We start from the raw sequence: 23,517 nt of genomic DNA, 5'->3' as shown, positions 1-23,517 counted from the left end.
AATGTTCTTTCTAGCGTAGCCCAGGATGCTGTTGACCTTCTTTGATGCAAGGGCACATTTCTGTCATGATTGTGGTCAGTTTGTTGTCCACCAGGATACCCAAGTCATTGTCTGCAGAGTTGTTTTCCAGATGATGGCCCCCAGACTGTACTGGTGCATGAAGTTATTCCTCCACAGGTGCAAAAAATTCCTTAGGATTTCATGCCACAGATCACAACCCTTTGTGCCCAGCAGTTCAGTTGGTTTTCAGTCCACCTAAGTGTCCACTTATCTAGTCCATACTTCACCACCTTTTCTATGAGGATTTTATGGGAGGCAGTGTAAAAAGCCTTGCTAGTCTGTTTACATTCAGTAATGCTTTCTGTCCTAACATACACTTAAAAAACCCCCATTTTAATAGTTCCCAAATATTGTAACTGCAGAGAAGAAGAACTTGCCTTGCCTGCACAGTGCCAACATAATTACATTTGTATAGGTGCCACAACCACTGTGAATTGTGGGACAGTTGTATCAATCTACAAATGCTAATACATCTGCCGTGGTTCTTTTGCTTAGTGTAAGTGACCTCCTGTGTTGAGACGATTAGATGTGTCCACTCTTTTTAGACATGTCCACACTGGAAAATGCCTGAACTAGCCCTAATGAAGCAAGTTTAAGTTCACTCAGTGAACCCTGATGAAGCATGATACTGATGTACTTTTCTGCCACCAGCACTGGAGTTGGCCACCATGACAGTGTGTTGTCTGCATGACAGCATGTTGGTAAATGCATCAGTAAAACACTGTGCTCCTATTGACATTTCAGTAAAACCCTTATTCAAGGAGAAGGCAGTGATATATTCACAATATAACATCTTCCTCCTCATCAGGGCCGATTTAGTATAATTATTTTGAGAATAATAAAATATAATTTTCATGATATTTATTCAAGAGGAGTTGAGGAAGACAGGACAAGACAGGCTCAGCACATAACTGGTAAAGTGTGGAAGACATTTGAGGTTGATTAGAAATCAGCTCCAAGGCATTTCTGCAAAGGAAAAATACCAGCTTAACTGTGTCACGTATCCCACAACCACCTCCCCTCTGAGTAACTCTGTCTATGTACTCTCCCTTAATTGGTTTAAATGGCCTTTGCTCCTTTATTTTCTAAGCTGAAGTTCATGTCTTGCAAGAGCTGGTTGTGTTTCTTTTGCTCATTACATTAACTACTGAGTTGGAAGAATTAATTAGTTGATTACGATAAAGTCTAATTACTGTTTGCAGTTGGATTAATTAACCAAATTCCCAGAGATCCCTTCTACTCCCTAGCTGTTCCAGTATAAGCAAGAAGATACATCCTAAGGGGTAATGAATTGGTAAACTACTTAATAAGCAGCATCTGCAATAGACACCTTTCCAAAACTCAAACATCGGAATTCAGCCCTTGGATGTACTTTGAAAGCTTGTCATTGAGTAGGACAAATGGGAGGATGGAAGAAAATGTTCACATAGTGAAGCTGCATAATCGATGTGAAAAACGCTGTGGTTGAGACCCAGTGTTCATGTGTGAAAGAAGACCTGTTCTGAAAAAAAATATCTGGACGACACTATGCAAACAAACAACAAAAAAGCGAGACAGAAAAAACCATGGTCTCATTGCCACCCCTTGGGCTGGCACAAAGAATCTGTGCAGGTCTGACATGGACAAAAAGACAGGCTCTGTAGTTGCCTAGGGAAAGCTTCATCAAAAATATGTCCATGCTTTCATCGGTCTGTATCAAGCATGGCATTGTCAGTCTATCTTCATTGCTGGTATGTTGAACTGGGAACCTTGGTGGCTGAGATGGGATCATATGCCATTTTCTGATAGCCCACACTGCATGGTGCTCATGTCCAGTAAAAGAATACTACTGGTGCTAACACAGCTTTTATCCTCTTGCTGTATAACCTTGCATACCCTCCAGGGCTCTGAGTTAGTATGTGGTGTAGGTTTAGGTGTGACTCCTGCTTGTTTTTCAGATGTTTACAATGTACATTTCTTCAACAAACTTTTGACTTTGTGAGGACAAACAAGCATGTCTAGGTGGAAACTAATCTGAATTAGGTCAGATATCTACCTCAGGGTGACATGACTAGCACTTTAGAGAGAGCTATCATCTGCATTGACTGCATGGGGAGCCCAGACAACAAACTTGCATGCAGATATCTCTGGTTTCATCTATCCTGCTCTAATGACTGATGACTTTAATGAGACTGAATAAAAATGGTAAGAGGCATGTGGCTGTATCCAAGCTAGACGCTAAGAGCAGTAATAGGCCAAGGAAAGAACAACAAGAAACAGGATGCTTGGACGTTTCCTTCATCCAAGTTCCAGATTTAGTAATATGGCATAATCTGAAGAGTGATCATGTTCTGTATTTGCACAAAATAAACATAGACATATTCGTAGAGCAAGTAATTTTGGTAGTGACAGGTCTAATGACTTATGTGTGTGCATACATGTATTTGCATTGTGTGAACAAGATATATAACAAATTGGTTAATATAAGAGATCCTGGACTATATAAAATTCTTCCATACCAGTAATTGAACCTGTTCAAGTAAATGTTCTCAGACACTGGCACTTACCTTGGCTTGGGCTATGAAGTCACTTCTCAAATAGTTTCTGAGACAGTTTAGAGGTTAGCATGGCCAATGGTCATCTGTAACAGGCGGCTGAATATGGTTACACTGTTTCAGAGAGTAAACCAGATTTTTATGGATGTGGTGACAGAGAACGGTTTGTTGTATGTTTAATTTATCACTATAGAAATAGCCATGGAACAATTCAACTGACCAGGCAGGAGGGGTTTGATTGACTTGCCCACAGCTAGGAAACTGGTGTAGTTTGAGCTATTCTTAGGTATCTCAAGGCATTTAAGATTCTTTGGAAGATATGACTCAAGATTCATGCTTCCTACTTTTCTGAAGAACCAGCTGGAGGTCAAGTGGATGTCTTCTAGGGCACTGCAAGCATCACTCCTCACCTACACATGGGCAACCAAACTGAGCTGTTGGCATCTGGCTGAAGGGAAGCTGAGCAGTGCCACTGACACTAGTAGGAGGTTAGACCATGAGTGCACATGGAGTTATGCACCTTTACATGTCTTAGTCTCAGCTGGAATCCCATCTAAAATGTTGATGCATGGAGTATGACTTCACTGGGAAAAAATATTTAGCTCTTAACTTGAGGGTTAGGAAGTGGTGTCCATGGGTGGGTTTCCAGTTTGTGGCAACATCTAGAAGAATCATAGGAGTATGGTCCTTCTAAATTTACAATCACAGATTGCCTCACCTTAGTGAGCTGGAAATGCTTATATGATGCTTTGCATGATGATTCTTAATGTGGTTGGCCGGTAGATGCAATGTGTAAGTCTAACTGTGACGTCAGTAACCACACTATTGCCAGGCAGGATAACATAAAGAGGGGAAGACCTTCATCAAAAGTGTAAGTAAATGTATTAAGTGCATCCTGGCATCCAACAGTCAGATGCCAAAAGAAGTGGTTTGTGATGTTGTCTAAACTGTTCCTTCCATTCAAAGCACTAATTATATATGACAATACACAATGTTATACACAATGGCAAAACTGAGTTCTGTTGAGAATGATAGCTGAATGCTTTTTTTCACTGTGAAGTTCTTTTTTCCATGGTCAATCTCAATAATTTCAGTTAAGCAGTACAAAAATTCAAGGCTCTCCTACAGCTGCTGTTCACATGGTACTGTCTGGCAAGCTGGCTTCCTTTCTGATTGATTTGCTTTATTGTCTAATTTAAATCTGCAAGTAAACCTCCCAGCAGCACACTGTGGAGAGAAATGTGGTGAATTGGATAATACTATAGATTATAGGATATGCAGTAAAGTGAATGGACAGTGGAGACAACATCTGGAAGTAAACATGAAGAATTTCATTGTGTTTGGTGAAGGCTGTGAGTCACCACACAGCTGCATACAAAATGCAAGGAAGAGGCAACAGTTCTGTGGGAATTTGGCTGAAAATATATGCCAGAAAATAGGAAAACATGAGAGAAACAACTGTAGAATGGTGCTCTGTGAAGTTAATCTGAATACTATATAAATCCAATATAAATGCTTAACTGAAAGGGTTATTGCCGTTTACAGATAAGGGATCTGAGACTCAGAGAGCTTGGGGGCTAGTCCAAAGTCACACGGTGAGTCAGTAGCTGAACTGAGAGTGTGTAGAGGTGAAAGTATGGTCCTAATGAAAGAAATTCTAATTTTCTAGACTTCAATGGAACCAAGATTTTTCCCTGACATATCTCCTAGCTTGCACTCCTGTATCCTATTTGTCAGACCTTTCTTAAATTTCTCCATTTGGAAAATTCCCACAGGGAGTATTAACATAATTTATCGTTCAGATGAAAAAGCTTGCTTAAATTGAGGAGATAGATGAATAACATTTGAAGTAACTAGTGTTAGCAACTTTCATGTAATGAGCCACCTATCCAACTGAATCCAAAATCCATAGATAACAACTTGTAGAGTGTCTGCACCACTAAATACAAAGCTGAGCCCTGTATCAAGCTTTAAACTCAACCCATATTTCTCTTCAGATTTGGATATATAATTTGTGCAACTTCATTAATTCGCTTTTATGTCATGTTTTGTGAGCTAAATATGAAGTTTTCCAAAGGAAAATCAAAGCAGTTAATATTTATCGTTAATAAATATATGGTAGTTCCCCAAATTACAGTATGTTTCACAGGCACAGAAAATATAGCCCATAATAAAGATGAAATTTAGAAATTTTTAGAAATTAAAGAAAATTTTCACACAGTAATTTGGAAACAAAAGCCCAGATTCTAACATCAGGTTGAAAACTATTGTTTGAGAACTTTATTTAACCTGCATTTTGTTAAATATATTGAAGCTCTTTGATGTAGCTCTCCAAGGACTGCAGTTGGAAATGTCACAGCTAGCTTAGATACAGAGAACTGCTGTTTGTTGAGGACAAGAGTGAACAAGCTGGGAGTAAGGCTGGCAGCAAGGGGAGATGGGGCAGTGCCCTCACCAACAAGGGCTCAGTCCCACAGCACCTGAGCAAGAGCAGATCTGGTAGTAGTAACCAGGTGTGTAGTGACCTTCAGACAAGTCCATAGAAATGAGGCAGGTCCAATGTCATGCCAGAAGTTCAAGACAGTGAATTGGGTCAGGTTCAGCATGGTACACACCAAGCAGGGCAGACATGCTATGGCTCAACCAGGGACAAAGATTAGGCAAGTGAGCTTCAATACATCTCCCAAGCAAAAGGGTGCTGCTCTGGTGGAGGCATCTCACAGGTCTTTCTCACAGCAGTTTGATCCAAGAATGGTGCCTATCAGAGCTGGCCTTGAACAAAGGCAGCAAAACCTTGGGTGGAGGGGTGTAGGATGCAGAGCCTTTGGTGTGCTTAGGACTGACATTGGGCAGGAACTTTCAGATAGGTGAGATGAAGTCCACAATAGACAGCTTTCTGAAAGCTGCGCTTTAGATAGAGCATAGGCTATAAGGTAAGGGTGCAAATGAAAGTCCCTATCTTGACTTAGGCAGCAGAAGAGGCCTGAATGGGGATTCATGACACCTAACCTCAATAATCTAAATGCCAAGTTCATTTTCTGATCTGGGAGCTCAAGCTACATTGTTAGTGAAAAAAAAAAAAAAAAAAAGGAGTGATTCATCCCATCCCAAGAAAGTTTAAAGATATTACGCTTTTTTTGTGCCTTTCATTTCATTGTGGCAGGAGCCATTCTGATTATATCTTAAGTCTAGTTGAAAAAAGTTATGTGAGATGTGTCTCACCTACCAGGGCAAGATGGTCACTGGGGCCACTTCTGGCCTGAAAATGCCTTCTGAATACTGAAGATATGAAACCTGCTTTGACTCTGGTTCATTTCAAAGCAACTTTAAATCAGGACCATTCAAATCAATTTGAATGACATCAGTGCAGACAGGATTATACTCCCCATCTCAGTAATTTGCTCTGTTAATTTCTCATTGCAGTAGAAGATGGCTTGAGCATTTTGTAAGCAAAGGTATTGAAATTCAGGCTGCTCTTAATAGCAGTTGAAAAACCTTCACTGTCATTGTTTTGTTTGATTGGTCATTTATGTATGTTTACAAACAGGGTCACATTATGCTTCACAGATGATTATATTTCTGAATAAAATCCTGACAATAATAACTAATATGTAGAAATTTTTTATTTCTTTGCTGTTCAAGATCCTACAAAATATTAAAATGATTTTTCTTAAATTAAAAATCTGAAGACTTTCAATCATATATGATGCACAAAAATAAAAGAAATCCTTTTTAGTAAAAGAAAACTGTATGCAATATGTAATGTTCTGGTTGAATTAAGAACAGAAAAGCAGACAGAACATTTCTGATGAAGAACCAGATTCTGTAGATCTGCTGAAAAGAAATACAGAATTATTTTTCTTCTTTTTGTAGATTGAGCTCAGAGGGCAACTGAGCACCACACAGCTGCTCACTCTTCCCTTCTCTCCGAGGGATGAGAAGGGACAAATAAACGAGGCTTCGGATTCAAGACAGGACTGGGGGCAAATCACCCATTATGGTCATGGGCAAAAGGCAGACTTGTTAGGGGAAGAAAAAAAAGAACATAGATTTATTACAGACACTAACAACAACACTTAACAGAGTAGGACAGCGAGAAGCATTGCCACACCTTGAGAACACCTTCCCCCCACCCCTCCCTTCTTCCTGGGCTCAGCTCTGCTCCCGATATCTCTACCTCCTCCCCCAGTGGCACAGGGGCAGGGAATGGGGGGGTGCAGTCAGTGCTGCTGCTTCTTCCATCTTTGGTGGGGGGAGCTTCCGGAACTTGTTCACCCTGTTCCATCATGGTCCCTCTCTCACAGGAGACAGTCCTCCAAAAAATTCCTCTGATATGAGTCCCTCCCATGGGCCACAGTGTTTCCTTACACTGCTCCAGTGTGGGACACCAACTCCAGACTGGAGTCCAAGTTCCTGGAGTTTCTCCGACTGGAGTCCCTCCCACAAGCTGAAGCCCTTCTCGAGCTGCTCTGGTGTGGGACACCCCCACATGCTGCAATCCTCCTAGTGCTGAACTACAGCAGTGGGGCTACCTTTTCCCACAAAACCCCAGCCTTCTTCGGGCATAGTCACATTGATCACCCATGTGAAACACTTCACAAGCTATAAATTAGTGTCTGCTCCACCATAGATACTCATGGGTGGCAGTGGTGAGCCGTCTCACCACAGGAAACAGGGCGGTCTCTGCTCCAGCACACCTCTCCCCTCCTTTCTTCTTCCGTTCCTCCACTGATCTTGGTGTTCATGCAGCTGCCGCAACTCCTCCTCATAAGTCCGACTCCTTCTTACCACATTCCTTCTTAAATATGTTATCACAGGGGTGCAGCTGATTGGCTCAGTTTTGGTGCAGAGGTGGAGCTGACTTGGAGCTGGGGGAGCTTCAAGAAGCTTCTCACAGGGGGCCAACCCTACATCCCCCTCCCCTACTACCAAAAACCCCACCACTCACTCAAACCCAGGACATTCTTTTATTATATAAATAAGATTAGAAGGAAGGGATGAAGAACAGATATTTTATATTTTAATTTTGTTAAAGTTTGTCAGTAAAATCAGAACTTCAGACACTACTTTCTGACACTCTGATTTGTATTGTGGATTTTTGTTTTAATGTTAATTCTTTACAGGTTCTTTCCTTCAGCATAGACACTTCTCTGTTCCATAAAGTACAGATTTTCACACCCACCTTATGTATTTAGTAAATTCTAGTTATATAGAATAAGGACATTTCATTTATATTTGCCTACAATGTCTAGAGAAATTGTATTTAAACTAGACAGTTTAAGATATGTCTGCAATGTAATTCTGAGCACAGATCCCAGGTTTTTTATACTCCTTAATGCTGATTACAGCAACAAAATACAAGTCTACAACTTTCTTGTCCTGACACTCCCAGTTTGCGTCTTTGACATCTCTTGGCAGAATGTTGGGCCAGGGCTGAACTGGATTGCATAGACCATTTCCTGCAAGGTAGGAGAATTCAGGATTGACTATGCTATTGTGACTCAGTGCACGTCTTGGATGTGTTTCTGTTGCCAAGAACTGGTCAATGATAATCAGTGATTGTCTATGACTTGTCTCAGTTCATTGCTATTTTTTTTTTTTTTACGACAGTATATCTATGCAGTATATCAACACCTTACTGGAGTCAGGAACCACTCCAGGTATGATCTTTCACCCTAGGACAGTAGTGACCCAGATCTCTCCTAGTTTATAGGGATATTTTCATCCTATAAGTTTTGATGATCAAAAAAACAAGTTTTCCCAGACTGACTCATAGTGAAGCGGAGGTGAGTACCAGCTGGTCCCAACAGGGTTTGTGACCTATAATCAAGAGACACCCTAAAACAAACAAGTCTCCTACAGATGCTTCTCCAGGGCTGAGAGCATGCCCTCCTTCTTGCCCCTTATTGCAATCCTTGACATCACAGCGTTTCACCAAGAGAGAGGCAGATATTGAAACCCAAGAACTAAAAGGCAGTCGATATCTCACTGTCATTGGCATGCAGTGCTAATCCAGTCTGATGCTGCTGCTGGCATTGATAAAGAATTACTGTGGTGGGTGTGAGAGTTAATCACATACCAAAGTGCCGCTTGTTGCTTAAACATCCAGAACTCTCCACCACATGCAATATTTAGCAGAGAATTACTGTACCTGAAAGATGTACCAAATGAATGGAGTAATCACTTCCTTTTGTATAAAGATGGTTTAAATGAAGCAGATTTTGCTGCTTTGTCTGAAAAGTATGAAAATACTTTATTAACATACCCAGTGCTAAAGGAGATAGTTAATAGATGCAGGCCAAAAGGTAACTTTGGGTTTGTATCTCCTTTTTTTTTTTTTTTTATTAATAACAATATTTTCTGTCTGGGAATTTTTATCTTTATTTGCTTCTGGAATTCATCATATTCTAAAAAGAGCTTATGACACAGGGGGCAGAGTCTGGGAGATTTTCAGTTTGCCTGAATGAAAAATGCAGCTAGGCTGGCAGTGGTAATTTTCAGGGCAGGGAAATGATTGTATTATAACTGTGGGGAAAAAATACAAAGCATAATTTGTATGGACCTAAGTATTGTACCTTACAAGGCAAAAATATGATAGAATCATGGTCAATAATTGCAAGGCTTCAAGCCAGTCCTGGATAGGATGGCTTTTGTGAAGAACCTTCAGGGAGTCACAGGATATTAATGGAATTTTTAACTCTGTAGCTCTTTTGAGAATAAAGCATGAGATATAAGGGAAACTCATCTGCATTGCTGTGCTCTTCCCTCTTCCCACTTTCTGCTTTGTTTTTTTGCCACTGGCTGACAGACATTTTACTTTAAGTCCATTAATGGCTGTGAATGGAAACATAGCTGTGTGTGGCTTTAATGCTACCCAAAACCTGAGTTCATTCTCCATCTGTGACGCAGATTCTGGGTGACATTAATCTCCCCATGAGTATCTGCTGGCATTTTATTCCTCTTGCATTAAATGTAAGTCTTGGGGACAGAGGCCTTTCCCGCAGTATGTGTGCTTGTGTGTATGTAATTGCAAACACAAAGCATCCAGAATAATATATCTTTAGTCTTGGCTGCGGCCTCAAGCTGTTATTGTAGCACACAAAAAGAGGGAAAAATACAAATGTTTGGCTAAACAGCCAGATGAATGGAGGTAAAGAAAACCATGACTGAGGAGGTTGGGTTGGAATAATGAGATTGGTTCAACTATGAAAGAGAGGACTGAAAGAGAGGACATCTCCCTACACTCTGGCTAGGACAAAAGGGTTGAATTCAGTCCTTGAGGAAAAAAAAAATATTCTATTGGGAAGAATAACAAAAAAATGGAGTATCTGTGGAACAAACACTTGGACTATCCATCAGTTCCCATTTTTAGTCACAGGTTATCAAATATCTTGAGAAATGGTACAGGTATCAATAGTGGTTTGAGAGTGGATTAGGGCTGTGCACCGACTGCCAATAGTTAACAGCTTATATTTAATACCTTCGTGCCTAAGTTCAGGAGGATGGACAGTGTTTCTTAAACCAGCAGAGAAGGGCCTAGGTGGTATCACCAGGATTCAGAGGAGTTTCTGAAATGTTGAGAAAGGTAATATTAGGTGAAAACTGCTCCGTCATTCATGGCAAGGCAGTAAGACAGCAAAGTGCTGGCTACCCAATAGCTGGCAAAACCTCAGTTTCTCAAAGGAGGAATGTTTTCAGCTACAGCTATTAGTTATAGATGTGTCTCAGCCTCCACTTTAAGGAGAAAAGATGCTGTTGATGTGGGAAAAGAAATAGCGAGGAAGGGGGAGGTGTCAGCAGTTGTGGAGTAGAATGTTCCTGAAGGTCTCCCTTATCCTCTAAGCTGTGTCAGTGAGCTCTGCACACAGAGATTTGCAAAGCCTTGCTTAGTATGACATGTCTGTATTGAATGAACAAGCAGAACTGGGAATGGGGAGAAAATAAATAACCAGCATTATAGCTGATGGTAGGACTAGATAGCCTCCCGCCCAAGGGCGCTTCTTAGTTATATTCCTTATGTCTCAGGGAAATCTTGTAAGGTAGATTAGTATTAATTTTCACTACTAATTTTCAAATGAATGCATTTTAATAATTTTAATGAGAATTCAATTTTCTTAACCAGTTAGAGAAGCTGAATCAAAGAGAGTTCCAATGACCCAGGCTCATCCTGCCTTGGATCATATAAGACATTAAGTGGGTTGGGGGGAAGACAATGCCTGTGTCAGGCACGACAGAACCACTGTCCCCTTGTCCTGGCACATGATAGTTCCCATGGCAGCAGTTTGAGAGGGGAACTTGGGGAAATGACCACGTTCTGATGGAAATTTTTACTTGATTAAAAAAATATTTTATCAGAAGCGATAGTGCTAGCCAAACTTGGTGTCCAGTTGTCATAGCATACCAGTCAGCTAATTTCTTTATCTTGTTTGCAATGTTAGCTGCATGATGGCAACTGAAGGCTGCAGATAAGGACCTAATTTCTTCACCCCACTAGCTCTGGATGAGATTTTATGTGCAACACAGACCTTTTGCTGGTGTTCTGCTCTGAGCTTCCCAGGTATTTTCCTCAAGGCCAAGCTTTTGTTTCAGGATAAGGAATGAGCACAAGTCAGCTGGGAATATACACCAGGCTACTGCTGTTCTGAACTGAATTTAACCTAGTCGTTCAGAAATGAAAAATTCTCCCACTTTTTACAATGAAACACCTCTGAAGTAAAATCCTCCCACCATCTAAGATAGCACAGTTGTCTGGGCCAGGTTCTGATGGATGTGATAGCATGAAAACATCTAGTGAGTTAAAAGACATCTTATACTGTATCTGTGGTGCAGTTCATCTGCCTTCACATTGATGTTATGGAGAGCAGAGCCCGAATCTTTCCATCTGTTCATCTGTAATAAATCATGCAAGCCATCCAATCCAGATATCTCTTCTTATTGCTTCTATATAGATCAAACCTCAGGCTACATACACTGCCATCATATGATAGAATTATTTGAAATTTATTTAACCTCTGATTCACTAATCTTACCTAAAACTTAATTATACATGGAACTAACCATTCCTGTCACTTTCCCACTTACTCAACACAAGTAAGACTGATTTATTGTCGCTCTAAATTCATTAGGTTGCAACTAATTTTATCCTCTTCAACCTCCATAGAGACCTTCCCTACCAATTAATATTAAACATAAATGTTTTATGAGAAGTAAATTAGAAGAAGAGGCCAAATCACGTTTTAAGTATTACAAACTACTTTTTAGAAGTTTTTATCCAAAGGTAATAGGTGGGTATGAAGCAAATGCGTAGTTTCCCATTACTGTGAAACAAGACAGATTGCTCCAAAATGACCCTTTGAAAGTCAGCGTGTTTAGTCTAAATTAGAATTCCTTAAATGCATCGGGGTTGCTAATTGTTCATGGCAAGGCTGCTAAATATGTAAATTTCTAATTAAAATATAAATTAATCCTCACAAACAAATACCTGCTATCTGCAGAATGATGAGCAAAAATTTTTTGCCACTAATAAATGTTATCACCTATTAGCTTTATTTACATAAGTATATAATTCATGCTGCTTTGTTTGTTCTGATATGTAGCAGTCAATTTTTAATTTTTTTTAATGGTATCATTCTGAAATAATTACTGTCCTTTCAAACCTTCCCTGTGTATTTTAGGCTTCTTGGGTTGTCTTTTAACATGCTAGTAAGTTAATCAGAGGCATTTTTCCATTATTAACACTAAACGTGATGTCATGGTGTAGGAGGAGAAAAAGTCGCGAGTTACCTTGAAATATTCCAAAATAAAAAAAAGTCAATACTCATTATATTCAGAGCCTTGATGAATTAGATAATTATTTACCACTCCCAGCTTTGATTTTTTTTATAGGACAGTTGAATATAACTGTTGTATTAAAACATTATAAAGTTATTTCTGGATTAATAAAGCATTATAAATACCCTGACATTCATCTCAGGTATAAATATGTATAATGACATTGTCTGCACTACAGGCTGGTTTTCTAAGGGAAAATATGACTTTTTGTCCCATTGTGCATATAATGTTACCATATAATAAATAGAGTGTGATGAATTATGAACAGTACTGGCAACAGAAAGGAAAGACAAACATTAGTTATAAATGGGACCGCAACAATTTCAACTGAAATTCAACAAGGGATGATCTTCAGTAAGAAATTCCCTGCCATCAAATATCATTATTTGGGCAGCTTTCTAGCTGATATTTGTTAAGTACCTTTTCCAATCTGCCTTCTGAATCCAGCTGATGGATTAATTTTTCTTCTTCAGATACGGCTGCTTGGAGAAAGATAGTAACAATCATAAATTCACAGCAAAGCTGCTCCGCTGACTTGGTTGTGTCTCGTATTCCTCCCAAGGCCCAGCTCAATGCTTGCACTAGATCCCTTCTGCAGGGAACCGTTCTCTAACAACAGATGGGGCAAGCAATCATTTCCCTGAACAAAGCAAGAGAGAGAATCCACTTCAGCCTTTCCTGCTGGGATCAATTCCCGCTTTCTGAATGCCACATGCAAAGCAAATCCTGCCAACTGATTGCAGGCTGCTACTCTAGTCTGGGATTTGTTCCCCCACCACTGTAACTCATGAAGACTGGCTTGTTTCAATATCCAGTTTACTGATACCATTAACTTTTATGGGATTATAGTGGTATGTGTTTATGGCTGGTCTTTGCTGGATTAATCTTTAATGAGGTTTTCACTAAACACAACTGCATGCTTTCTAATCAGAATCTTGCAGTAACCCATGAGGAATTAAAATGCAAATTCATGCCACTACTGACTTGAATTAGCTTTCTGAGAACAACAAACACTGGTCGAAATGACAATCAGTTAATCTGATATCAATTTAGCCCCCGCCCCAGAAGGAATCTACCCAGGATGGGACAAGTGATAATGAACTATTCTATGCTGAAAATTGTTCTCCTTCTTTCAAATTGTGATTATCTATTTAATGGGTAAAGAAATGAAAATGGGACTATTTGAGTTTATTAACAAGTATCCTGCAGGCTGTTATATCACAGTGCCTGCTGAGATCTGCAATTAAAGTAAAAAAGAAGAGTTCATTTCACGACAGGAGTTTGGGATTTCTTGGTACAGTTTGGTTTGGTGTTTAAGATTGTTTATTGCCTTTGCTGTGTGTGAGCTTCATGTGAGAGTTGCTGTTATTTTAAAGTTTGCTCTTTTATTTAAACCAGTCTTTGGAATGTGGAGAAGGCTTGTAGGAGAGTTCTTGAGGAACTGGCAAGACCAGGATCACTTCTCAGACAAGAGCTTAGGGTACAGGTTGTGAAAAATAATGCTGATCAAGGAGGACATTCATTGTGTGTTCCTTCAGCCTTGTTGTACCAACTACTTATTCTGCTTGGAGGTTTACATACCACTGGAATATTAACACAGTGGTGCTGGCTGACCTTCCTATCCGGTAACATGTTATGGGATCCCATGAATACTGGTTGTATATCTAATTGATTTGAATGGTATGTTGAACTGTACATTGACAGATAAATCCAATTCACATTCCAGCCTCTTTTGTTATGGTGATGGCATCCCGCTGTAGCCCTCCTTATCCATCCTAAATAGCCGCTCTGGTTCAAATGTTACTTTAGGGTTTATGCACAGGTAGCATACTATGGCCTTCCCTTTTTCTTATAGATGTTGCTTAGACCCTCAGCTGCTAAAAATTACCATAATTCAGTTGCCTGTAGTGGAACCATGTCAATTAAAAATGTTTGAAGAGCTGGAAAATTAAACTACTTTAAATCAATTTTAATAGATTGTACTATTCCATTCTTAATTTTTAATTTTAGCTTTATGATTAATTTCTTATAAGAAGACCAACAATCTTTTAGCCAAGGAATGTAGTGAATACAGTTGTATGGATTTTTAAATGCAATCAAAAATGCTGCTAGGTACCATTTGATAATAAGCATCAAAATGAATAAGAAATTCCTTTCTGTGTTGTACATGGTTTGCGAGACAAGTATCAGGATTCATGGGTCATTGGTCAGTCCAGAACAACAGTATCTGCTTATATAAGGAAGTTCCCAAAACAGTTTCCAAATGTGTAGGTCTCATTCTTTAGTAACGCACAGAAATCTCTTGAGTTGAATGAAGCAGCTGCTTGAAAGTACTCAGAGACAATATATAACACTTTAGGAAGCATAATAATAATAATAAAAAAGTCATCATTCTGTAGAAATTTCTACAGACATAACTTATCTAAAAATGTCCATACTTGATCAGAATCTTCCCTTTTCTTGGTTAAAAAGCCACCAAGAGAGGTTTCCTTTTTAAATAAAGAAACTTTATTATGTTATTCTACAGTAATTTTACTGCTTATATAGAGCCTTTCACCTGGAGTTCTCAGAAAAAAAATAAAAGCAAAAATTCTACTGCATTTATTAAGGATACACTTTTCTTGGTCTGAAAATACTAAAGAAGCCAAGCTGGACTATATTACATTTACATAAAACCAACATTTCTAATTGTAATAGTGCTCAGAGCACAAGACTGGGCAGTGTGTGCAGAGAGGTAAAGAGTCCCTGCTGAAGTTCAAGCAGGGCTGTGCTCCTTCTGGTGTTTGACGATTTACTAAGGTCTTCCATGTGTTGTTAGGAAGACAAACCTCCTCGTCGTTGCTTTACACATTTCCATTCCCCAAAATATCTGCCTAATTCATAGATGTCTTTTAATGTTTTTGTTTGTTTGTTTGTTTGTTGTTGGAGAATGGCTCAGAGACAAGGGTCCTGAGCCCACCAAGCAATTGTATGATCAGAGCCTGCTCTGGCTGCTGATGCTGAGCCTCACTAGGGTTTGCCTGCAGCTGCTCGCAGCTGCTGATACAGGAGGAATGTCAAGGACGCTTCAGCCCTGTGTACCATGGTGTGTCGAAAACAGGTTAAGGGGAATTAGGAATAGTGGTCTGAGAAACCTAGTGTTATGATAACGGTGGTCTGAGAAACATTGTGTTACGGTACTGTCGTGTATTGAAAACAAGTCAACAGGAATCAGAAATAGTAGCATGAGAAACTTAGTGTTATGAGAAGCTTGGGCTGTAAGCTAACTGCAAGTAGGTGGACCGTGCGAATACGACCTTTAGAGCTTAAGCCAATCAGCTAGTGACTAGTAGGCATAATAATTATCATTGTCTGTATAAATATATGTACCCTGGACCAATAAAGACACACGTTGATTGATGCTCTATCACCCACACTGAACCCATCTCGGCGTGTCGTTCGTCCGCGGCTCTGCAGTTTGTTTGTTTATTTAATCACATTATTAACGACATATAGTAATGAAAAAAAAGTTTTAGAATTGTAAAGATAGGTTTTCCTTTTTAAAGATAAGTTTTACATTTTTACAAGGCACATGTCTAACCTTGAGCTGGTTCCTTAATTGTTTTTACATGTAGTGGGGGAAATGGGTGCATCTGGTCATATTTCATCATATATGTCTTAGAAAATAGCCTTAGGGTGTTTGTCTCCTGCAAACAAATAAGGTGAAACAACAAAATAAGGTGAAATTGCCCTGCATTTTTCCAAGCCACGTGAACTCTCTACTTATATGCATAAGTGGAGTCCTTCCCGTACCCTCACACTGCTGTCAGAAATGCAGCACATTTACACATGGATATGAATTCAGTGTGATGTGTAATGATGTAGGAAAGCTGGTGAGGGAAGGACGCAACAGACCTTGCTCGTTCAATCACAACTGTTTGAAATGACATTTGGAAGGTAGCAACAGGCAGCACTTAACATTTACGAGGAATTGCCTCTTTGCACTCCTGGGGCATTAAGTGTTCATTGCTGTCTGTGTAGGAGGGGTAGTGTGTGGAAAGTGTAATTTGCAGCAAGTATTTACTGTTTCTAAAGGTTTGTTGAATGCCAAGAGATTCTTTCTGCTTTGTTCCTGGAGAGGGTTTTTCACTTGCAGAGAGAAATATTAGCAAAATATATGTAGAATGAAATATGGAGATGGAGAATCCTTTATCCAGAATTATGATGCCATTCTAATCTGGTTTACCAGAAAAGACATGAACTCTTCTGGAGTGTGATGATTTTCATTGACACATTTTGCACTCAAAACTCCCCTATTTGACTGTTGACTATACATAAGACGCTATTCCTTTGTCTTCTGTCTGCCACCAAGACTGAAGTCTTATCTAGAACTTTGCTGCTGCACATGAATAAAGACAGTAGAAGTAGAATACAGCTTGTAGCTTCAGTTTCTTTTTGTGATTGTCTTTTTCTGGAGGTGTCATCTCCATGTTACCAACCTGATCTTGGGAACAAATGGAGGAGAGAAAGTTAAACCCTTGGACTCAGTGTTTCATGGCAGGGTGTGACCATTAGCCAGCTTGACACAGCAGATGTGTAGCCTGCTTAGCATGACACCAGGCTTTACAATGTAAATAACGTGTTGTTGCTAAAAATTTCTACGTCCCAGAATTCTATGTCCCTTCAATTATGACCTCTGCATTAGGCCTTTCTACATTTTCTCTTGGTTATTGTAAAAGTTGAAATGCTCAAAAACCCTGAGAAGCATTGCCAGAACATGTGGGTGAGGCTGAAAGTCCCCCTTGTTGACCCCTGTGAATCTGCTCATAGACAAACTTCCCCGAGGAATTACATGCAGAAAAATGTCCTTTTGATATTTTGTGAGGTAGCAAACAAAAGAGACTTATCTTAGACTTTTCAAGTTGCAGAGATGCAAATAAGCACAAAGAAATGCTCTGTCAGTGGCTTCAGTTACATCGGCCCAGCTCAGGGTGTGCAATTCTGTATAAATGGCAAATCTGCTCTGAAAAAAATAATATCAAAAGATACCTTTAAGCTCTTTCTCCAAAGGTGCAGCACATTCTAACCTATTCCCACACAAGCAAAAAAAATCATAATCAGATGCAGAGTCAGCTAGATGAAGACTGGAATAGCCAAGGCCCTTCTATCTCTGCTAGTAATGCCCCCGTGAATGCAGCCATGGGTCTGATTTGCCTTTGTTGTCACACTGCTGAATCATGTGCAGTCTGTTGTCCACCAGAACCCTCAGGTCCATGTCAGCAAGGCTTCTCCTGAGAACATTTTCTATTTATTTTCTATGTTTTCTTTTAGAAAATTAACATAAAATGTCAAAAATCTGTAGATAAATTAATAAATATATATGGAAAATTTCTGGCTAAAATTAATGATTTTTAAAGTATCTGCCAAGTCTTATTCCCTTTTCAGCTTTGCGTAGTCAATTGGTGCTTGAATGATTCTTCAGCCTTCACATCTAACCTTCCATTTATACATGCAAGAAAACAAATGACACAATTTCCAGAAAATCTGGGCAGTAACAATTTAGTTTATTTCTCTGGAAACTAAAAACTCCGTTCAGCTTACCAATTCCACTGAATGTGCAGCCTCGAACAGCTCTTGAACAGATAACACCTATCTCCTGATTGAACCTTCTTCATTGTTGAGTGTATTATTTACTGTCTGTGTAACACTTCAGGCTCTTCAGATGTAGAGTGCTATAGTCATTCAAAAGAGTTCAGTGAAATATGGAAACAGTTCTGTGGGAGGCTATCACAGAGCATTTTCCTACTTTTTGTTAAAGTTTCAAATTTCCTGACAGTCTCTGGTATTAGTTTTCAAAGATCCCTGATTTTACTTTGTGTATATAGCAGAGGAATAGCTGAATTGGTTAATAAAGCATATCTTGTTTGTCATTAAAAGCTTTTAAAATATGGAATGTGGACAACCCTGACCCAAACTAAACATCAGTAAGTAGAAGAAGGGTTTTGGCAGTTCTCTGTGATCTACCTGGCTGTCATGTGAGAGTACAAACTCACTTCCCAAAGCCAGACTAGATATTCGTCACGTCTGAGCCCTTCTTCCTACCCCAGCTGGCTAGTAGGTATTAGCTGTTTCTAGTGGTGTCTGAAAGATTAAGTCTTTCATGGATTCCTTTTACGCTCTTCCATGACTGACCTGTCAACTTGTGTGCCAGTATATGATAGTTGTTTCCATTCCCTGTAAGCCTTTCTAATGTTCCAATGGGGTACATTTCCTAGACCCTGACATTCATGAAGATTCATGCTGAAGGAAGTGAATCCCTCTACAGGTGGATTCCTTAGAAGGCAGACATCCTTCGCATCTCCCTCCATTACAACACTCAAGGCCTTTCAGGACAGAAAAATAGTGTTTTGCTTATGTCTGAATGAATGTTTCTGTTGTAAGCTAGGGAATAATCAACTGTGTGAGCTGTGCTTCAAATTAAAATCCTTATGCTACAGAAGAGGACAGTTATTCTTTTCTCACCCAGTTTGTTTTATCTGTGTAGAGGTTTAATACTTTTTACTCTGCCAAAACAAATTACTTTCTGTGGCAGGATTCTTTTTTTCCTTTTACAGCCTGGGCATGTAGAAAAAAATGTAAAAACAATCAATGCCAGCTGAAAGATGGATACATCCTCTTTTGAGTAAACAAAGTTACTGTGTATTGGCAAAAAGTTCCCTGCACTGGATTCTTCATTGGACTCAAGTTGCCAGCTCCAATAAATCAGTATGCTGGACTTCTACTTAGTCAATGTTTCTAGACAGAAACTAGAGAGCATCATATGTTAAAGTGTAATGAATCGTATCAGTAAGTAAGTCTACTCCCAGCCTGTGTTAGAATTTATCAATATAAGAAAGTGGTTGTCATCCTGATGTATGGATAGACACTCACCTGATAGATGGGTGTGCCCTTCCCTCCCTGGTGAAAATACCCTGAGCTGGCTGAAACTGAAAGTGGTCAACTTCATTGGTCATCTTAAACTAGAGTCAAATGCAGAACTACTTACTGATGGATTGGTCCTTTAGCTGTTAGGCCATGCTATCTATCCATCAACATTAGAGAACTGGATGGAAAATGTCATCAACTCTTTGTTTCCTCCCTCGAAAGTCTTTGAACAATGAATGTTTTAATTGAGCTTGACCAAGGTGGTGAATGTCAACTGGGAGTCAAGTGCTAATGGGATTATAGAAATTTGTGTGGATTATTTTTGGCACCTGTATCCTAGAATCTGGGCACTGGATGGGGAGTAGTATTTCTTTTTGGTCTCACATTCAAAGTGGATGACTAATTAGTGCAACAGACAAAAAACCCCAGTCTGTTATTCTAGTACATATTCCCTTGAAACTTGTCAATCGCAGCAAAGCTCTGCAACTGCTTTGATGTAGGATCAGTTATCTCTTGCTTAATCAAATTGGGCTCCTTTTTCCTCAGGCTCTGTGCAGGGAGCAGATGGCACTTTAGTGTTATGACACAAAAATGTTTGGCCTCATCATAAGGAGACACTTGGCAAGAGACATGGTAAAGTGCTGCTGCAGATGGCCCAGTTGAGTATTACCCCAGGAGATTCTCCAGTACAGTTTGCTATGGTCATTTTCTGAGGACTTTGTTGGCATAACCGGCAGGTACCATGCTTGCTGTAGCTTGAGGCCCAGAGACATAGCCAGCTTTTCTTCAGAATAACTTCTTCATCAGTAGTAAAATTGACTTCTTTCTCAAGACACTTATTGCAGTCTTCTCTAAACAGAAGGTGATAGTCATACAAGGACTAACCTGAAGGAGAGAATGACTTGGAGAATGAATAGTACTCCTGTGCATGAAACAACAGGCTGAGGTACAATTGTCCTTTTGCTTAAGAAAACTGAAATACAAAACTGAGGGACTGCACTGATAATTTCTAGGTTTATGACTCAGTTTGACAAAGCTTACATACCCACTTAATCAGGAAATACTAGAATATGGCATAAAATCTCACAGCCTGCACCTTGTTTTTGAAGGGAAGTCATTTTTGAAGACAAAATTTTGAGGGTGCTTCTTAGAGAGTGTTAAATGCTCTCTTAAAGAGTGCCAAATTAACTGTTCTCCCCCAAAAAATCAAGACTGCCCCCAAACTTATTTTGTTAATTAAGGATACTTTATGCTCAGACTTCACCCTGTGCTCAGTGATCCATTTTTCCCCAGAGGATCACAGCTGCTGCCTGAATTCCTGCACAGAATTCAATTTCTGATGTCTCCAGGACACGCATCATTAAATTGTTTGAAAACAGAATGCAGTCCTTGCACTGGCACCAGAAGCCAATGAAAAGCCAATTGCAAGATACAAGCACAGGCTGAGCCACGGAGTATTGCACTGTTGCAATAGGTACCAGATGGAGTCTTTGCATCATATTCACATTCCACTTCAGATATGGTAAACCTGGGTGTTCCAGCCTGAGGCTTACTAACACATGTTCCACTATTGCCAAATATTTGGTTGGATGTGAAACAATGTATTTGAAAGCTAAACCAAAAGGCATTTGGGAAGCTAATATTGCAGAAATGTCCAAGCCTTGAGTGGTCAAACATGACCTTTCAGCTCCTCTGTTGCCTGATGAAGGATGGCTGAATGCCTCAGACGAAGGCAAAGACAACATTCTGTCAATTCTTAAAAACTTTTGTCTTTTCTGTTGTGTCACCTTCATTCTGCCTGGAAACACCTCAAGTCAGAGGACTCAGCTCATGAGCACAATTCCCCACTGGCATGAAGATATATAGTTGTAGTAGACATCAGTGAACTGCCTCAGCTTTTGGCTTAGACAACTGAGTTCACCAATGATATTGTTGATAATCCAAACCCAATCTCTTGCTCCCACTTCACAGAAGACTTTTTCCTAGCTGGTTGTCGGGTGAAACTTCTTGACACCTACCCTGCTAGATTTAGTGGTTATTCTACCAAACTAGTGTTGTGAGAAGCCTTGTTCTGTAACAGAAATTATATTTGGCATATTTAGGTCTAGCTATCAGTTGAATGCCTTTTCCACAAGATTTCCATGGGTCTGTTGCTCTATGCTGCCATGCAGAAATGTGGTTGTGCCAACTTAAAAAGCTGTTTCTTGTTTCTATCGTTTGACACAGAATAGAGGGGGTTTTGTTCCATGTATTTAATTAACTTTGTCTTTATTTCTGCTCATAAATGCACTTTAATTCTTTATTTTTTAAAAAAATCTAAACCCCCCAAAATTCTATGAATGTTTCATGCTAACAGATTTCATATGCATCTGCTCCTGGACACTCACCACAGATGCATGACTGGTCAACTTAGCCAACTGGAGGTTTTTAATTTTCTGACCGGACATATAAAACTGAATTAAAGAGGCTTGGAGGAGGCTGTGAATGAATCACTTGAACTTTTCATTCAAATGGATATCCTCATAGGATAAAGAAACCTGTACTTTCTTTTCTGAGGCTCCTTCATGAAGTCATAGGTAGATTTTGTAATAGGTGGAACAAAAAAAAGACCTATAGCACTCCAAGATTCTCTTTCTCTCATTCTCTTCAGGGTATCCAGTCCTGATATGGAGCAGAAGAATAAAGCAACAATAAAGGAGAAGAGCTCACCACCAGATGATTTTGATGTGAGCTGACAAGCATTAGGGAAGAAATAGAAAGGGAAAGGAAAGCATGTGAAAGCATACGTTCATGAGTGATTTCCTTCTGCTCTTTACAGAGTCAGTTGTCTAAATATGAACCTTTGGTACCTTTTAGTATTTCCTGGTATTTCCTCCCTCTGCTGTTTGATCAGGGCTTGGTTCTTTGCAGCTTCTTTATCACATCAGACTGGCATAACAACTGCAGGTATCTCAGATATATTAGGGTGTCTGAAATGTCACTAAAAATCCTCTTTTTAGGCAACTGACTCGAGCCTTAGGGACATGATTCAGTCTAAGATTGTCACATAAATGTAGCTATCTCAGCTTCCACTAGAATTAATGGAGATTTAGTCAATGCAGTCGGGATATCTGGGATTATTTGTCTCATCATGAAGTACCAGTAGCTTCTGGAACTGGAAGGAGCAAAGCCCAATAGGCCGGTGAGAAGAGGAGAGAGCAGGTATAAGCCTTATGAAACCCAGTACACCTGTGTTACCTTTTCTTATTGGTTTTCACTCTGGAAATAGCTCAATCTCAATGGGTGGGGTTCAGACACTTTACATATCTTCTGTGAAGATGTTTATGTGGGATCTAATTGTCTAGACTCCTTTTGTATAGCTGACAAGAAATAAATAGAACCAGACTTATCTCATGGATTTCCAATATCTCAGTAGATGTATAAAACAGGTCAGATGAATCAGGTCCCCAAAACGTGTGTGTTACTAATTAATACATCTTTTTGGCCAGCTGTAAAATTTGACAAAAATTATAAGATAATTGTAACTTTGAAACATTTACTTCTCTGTCAAATGTGATTTAAACTGGCCTTAGGATTTGCTACTGTGGAGCTGGTGAAGCTAAAGGGGGGAGTGAGATAGCATAAGCACTGAAAGACAGAAGGACCCCTAAGCATAATTGCCAACAAAACTCCATGAAAAATGCTGCAAGTGAAGCAACAATAAATATATTGAGACAAAGCCAATACACATGGAAGTTGCATGTAGTGCTGTTCATTTGTGTCTTCCCTTTTGGCTCTGGATAGGCAGATACATGCGTTTAACACCAGGTAAAGTCCTTTTAATGATGGACACAGACTCAAATCTCAGGAAACTCTCCACAACTCACAAGGACAATTTCTTTTGCCCCACCATTTGTTCCCCCATAGAGTTAGAAGAGCAGAAGATGTATTATAGTCTAAACCTACCCTCTGGTTTATGTAATTTAATGCAGCATTTAGTGAGCTCTAGACCTTTTACCAAAGGGTCAAACATCCACCTTTTAAATAAATGGCATTTCTGTGCGGGCTATTTTGACAATTGACTCCTCAGAAATATCACATTCTCAGAGTCTCAAAATGACAAGACAGGAATGAGTAAAGAGGTCACCTGACATGTCCTCTTGCACCTGGGCAACAGATACAACAGAGCTTATGAGAATCTACAAAGGGC

This window comes from Tyto alba, unplaced genomic scaffold (genome assembly GCF_018691265.1).
Source record: "Tyto alba isolate M040663 unplaced genomic scaffold, T.alba_DEE_v4.0 Super-Scaffold_9, whole genome shotgun sequence".
In the NCBI taxonomy this organism is placed as follows: Eukaryota; Metazoa; Chordata; class Aves; order Strigiformes; family Tytonidae; genus Tyto; species Tyto alba.
The sequence above is the reverse complement of the archived record's forward strand: the minus strand, read 5'-3'. Positions refer to the sequence as shown.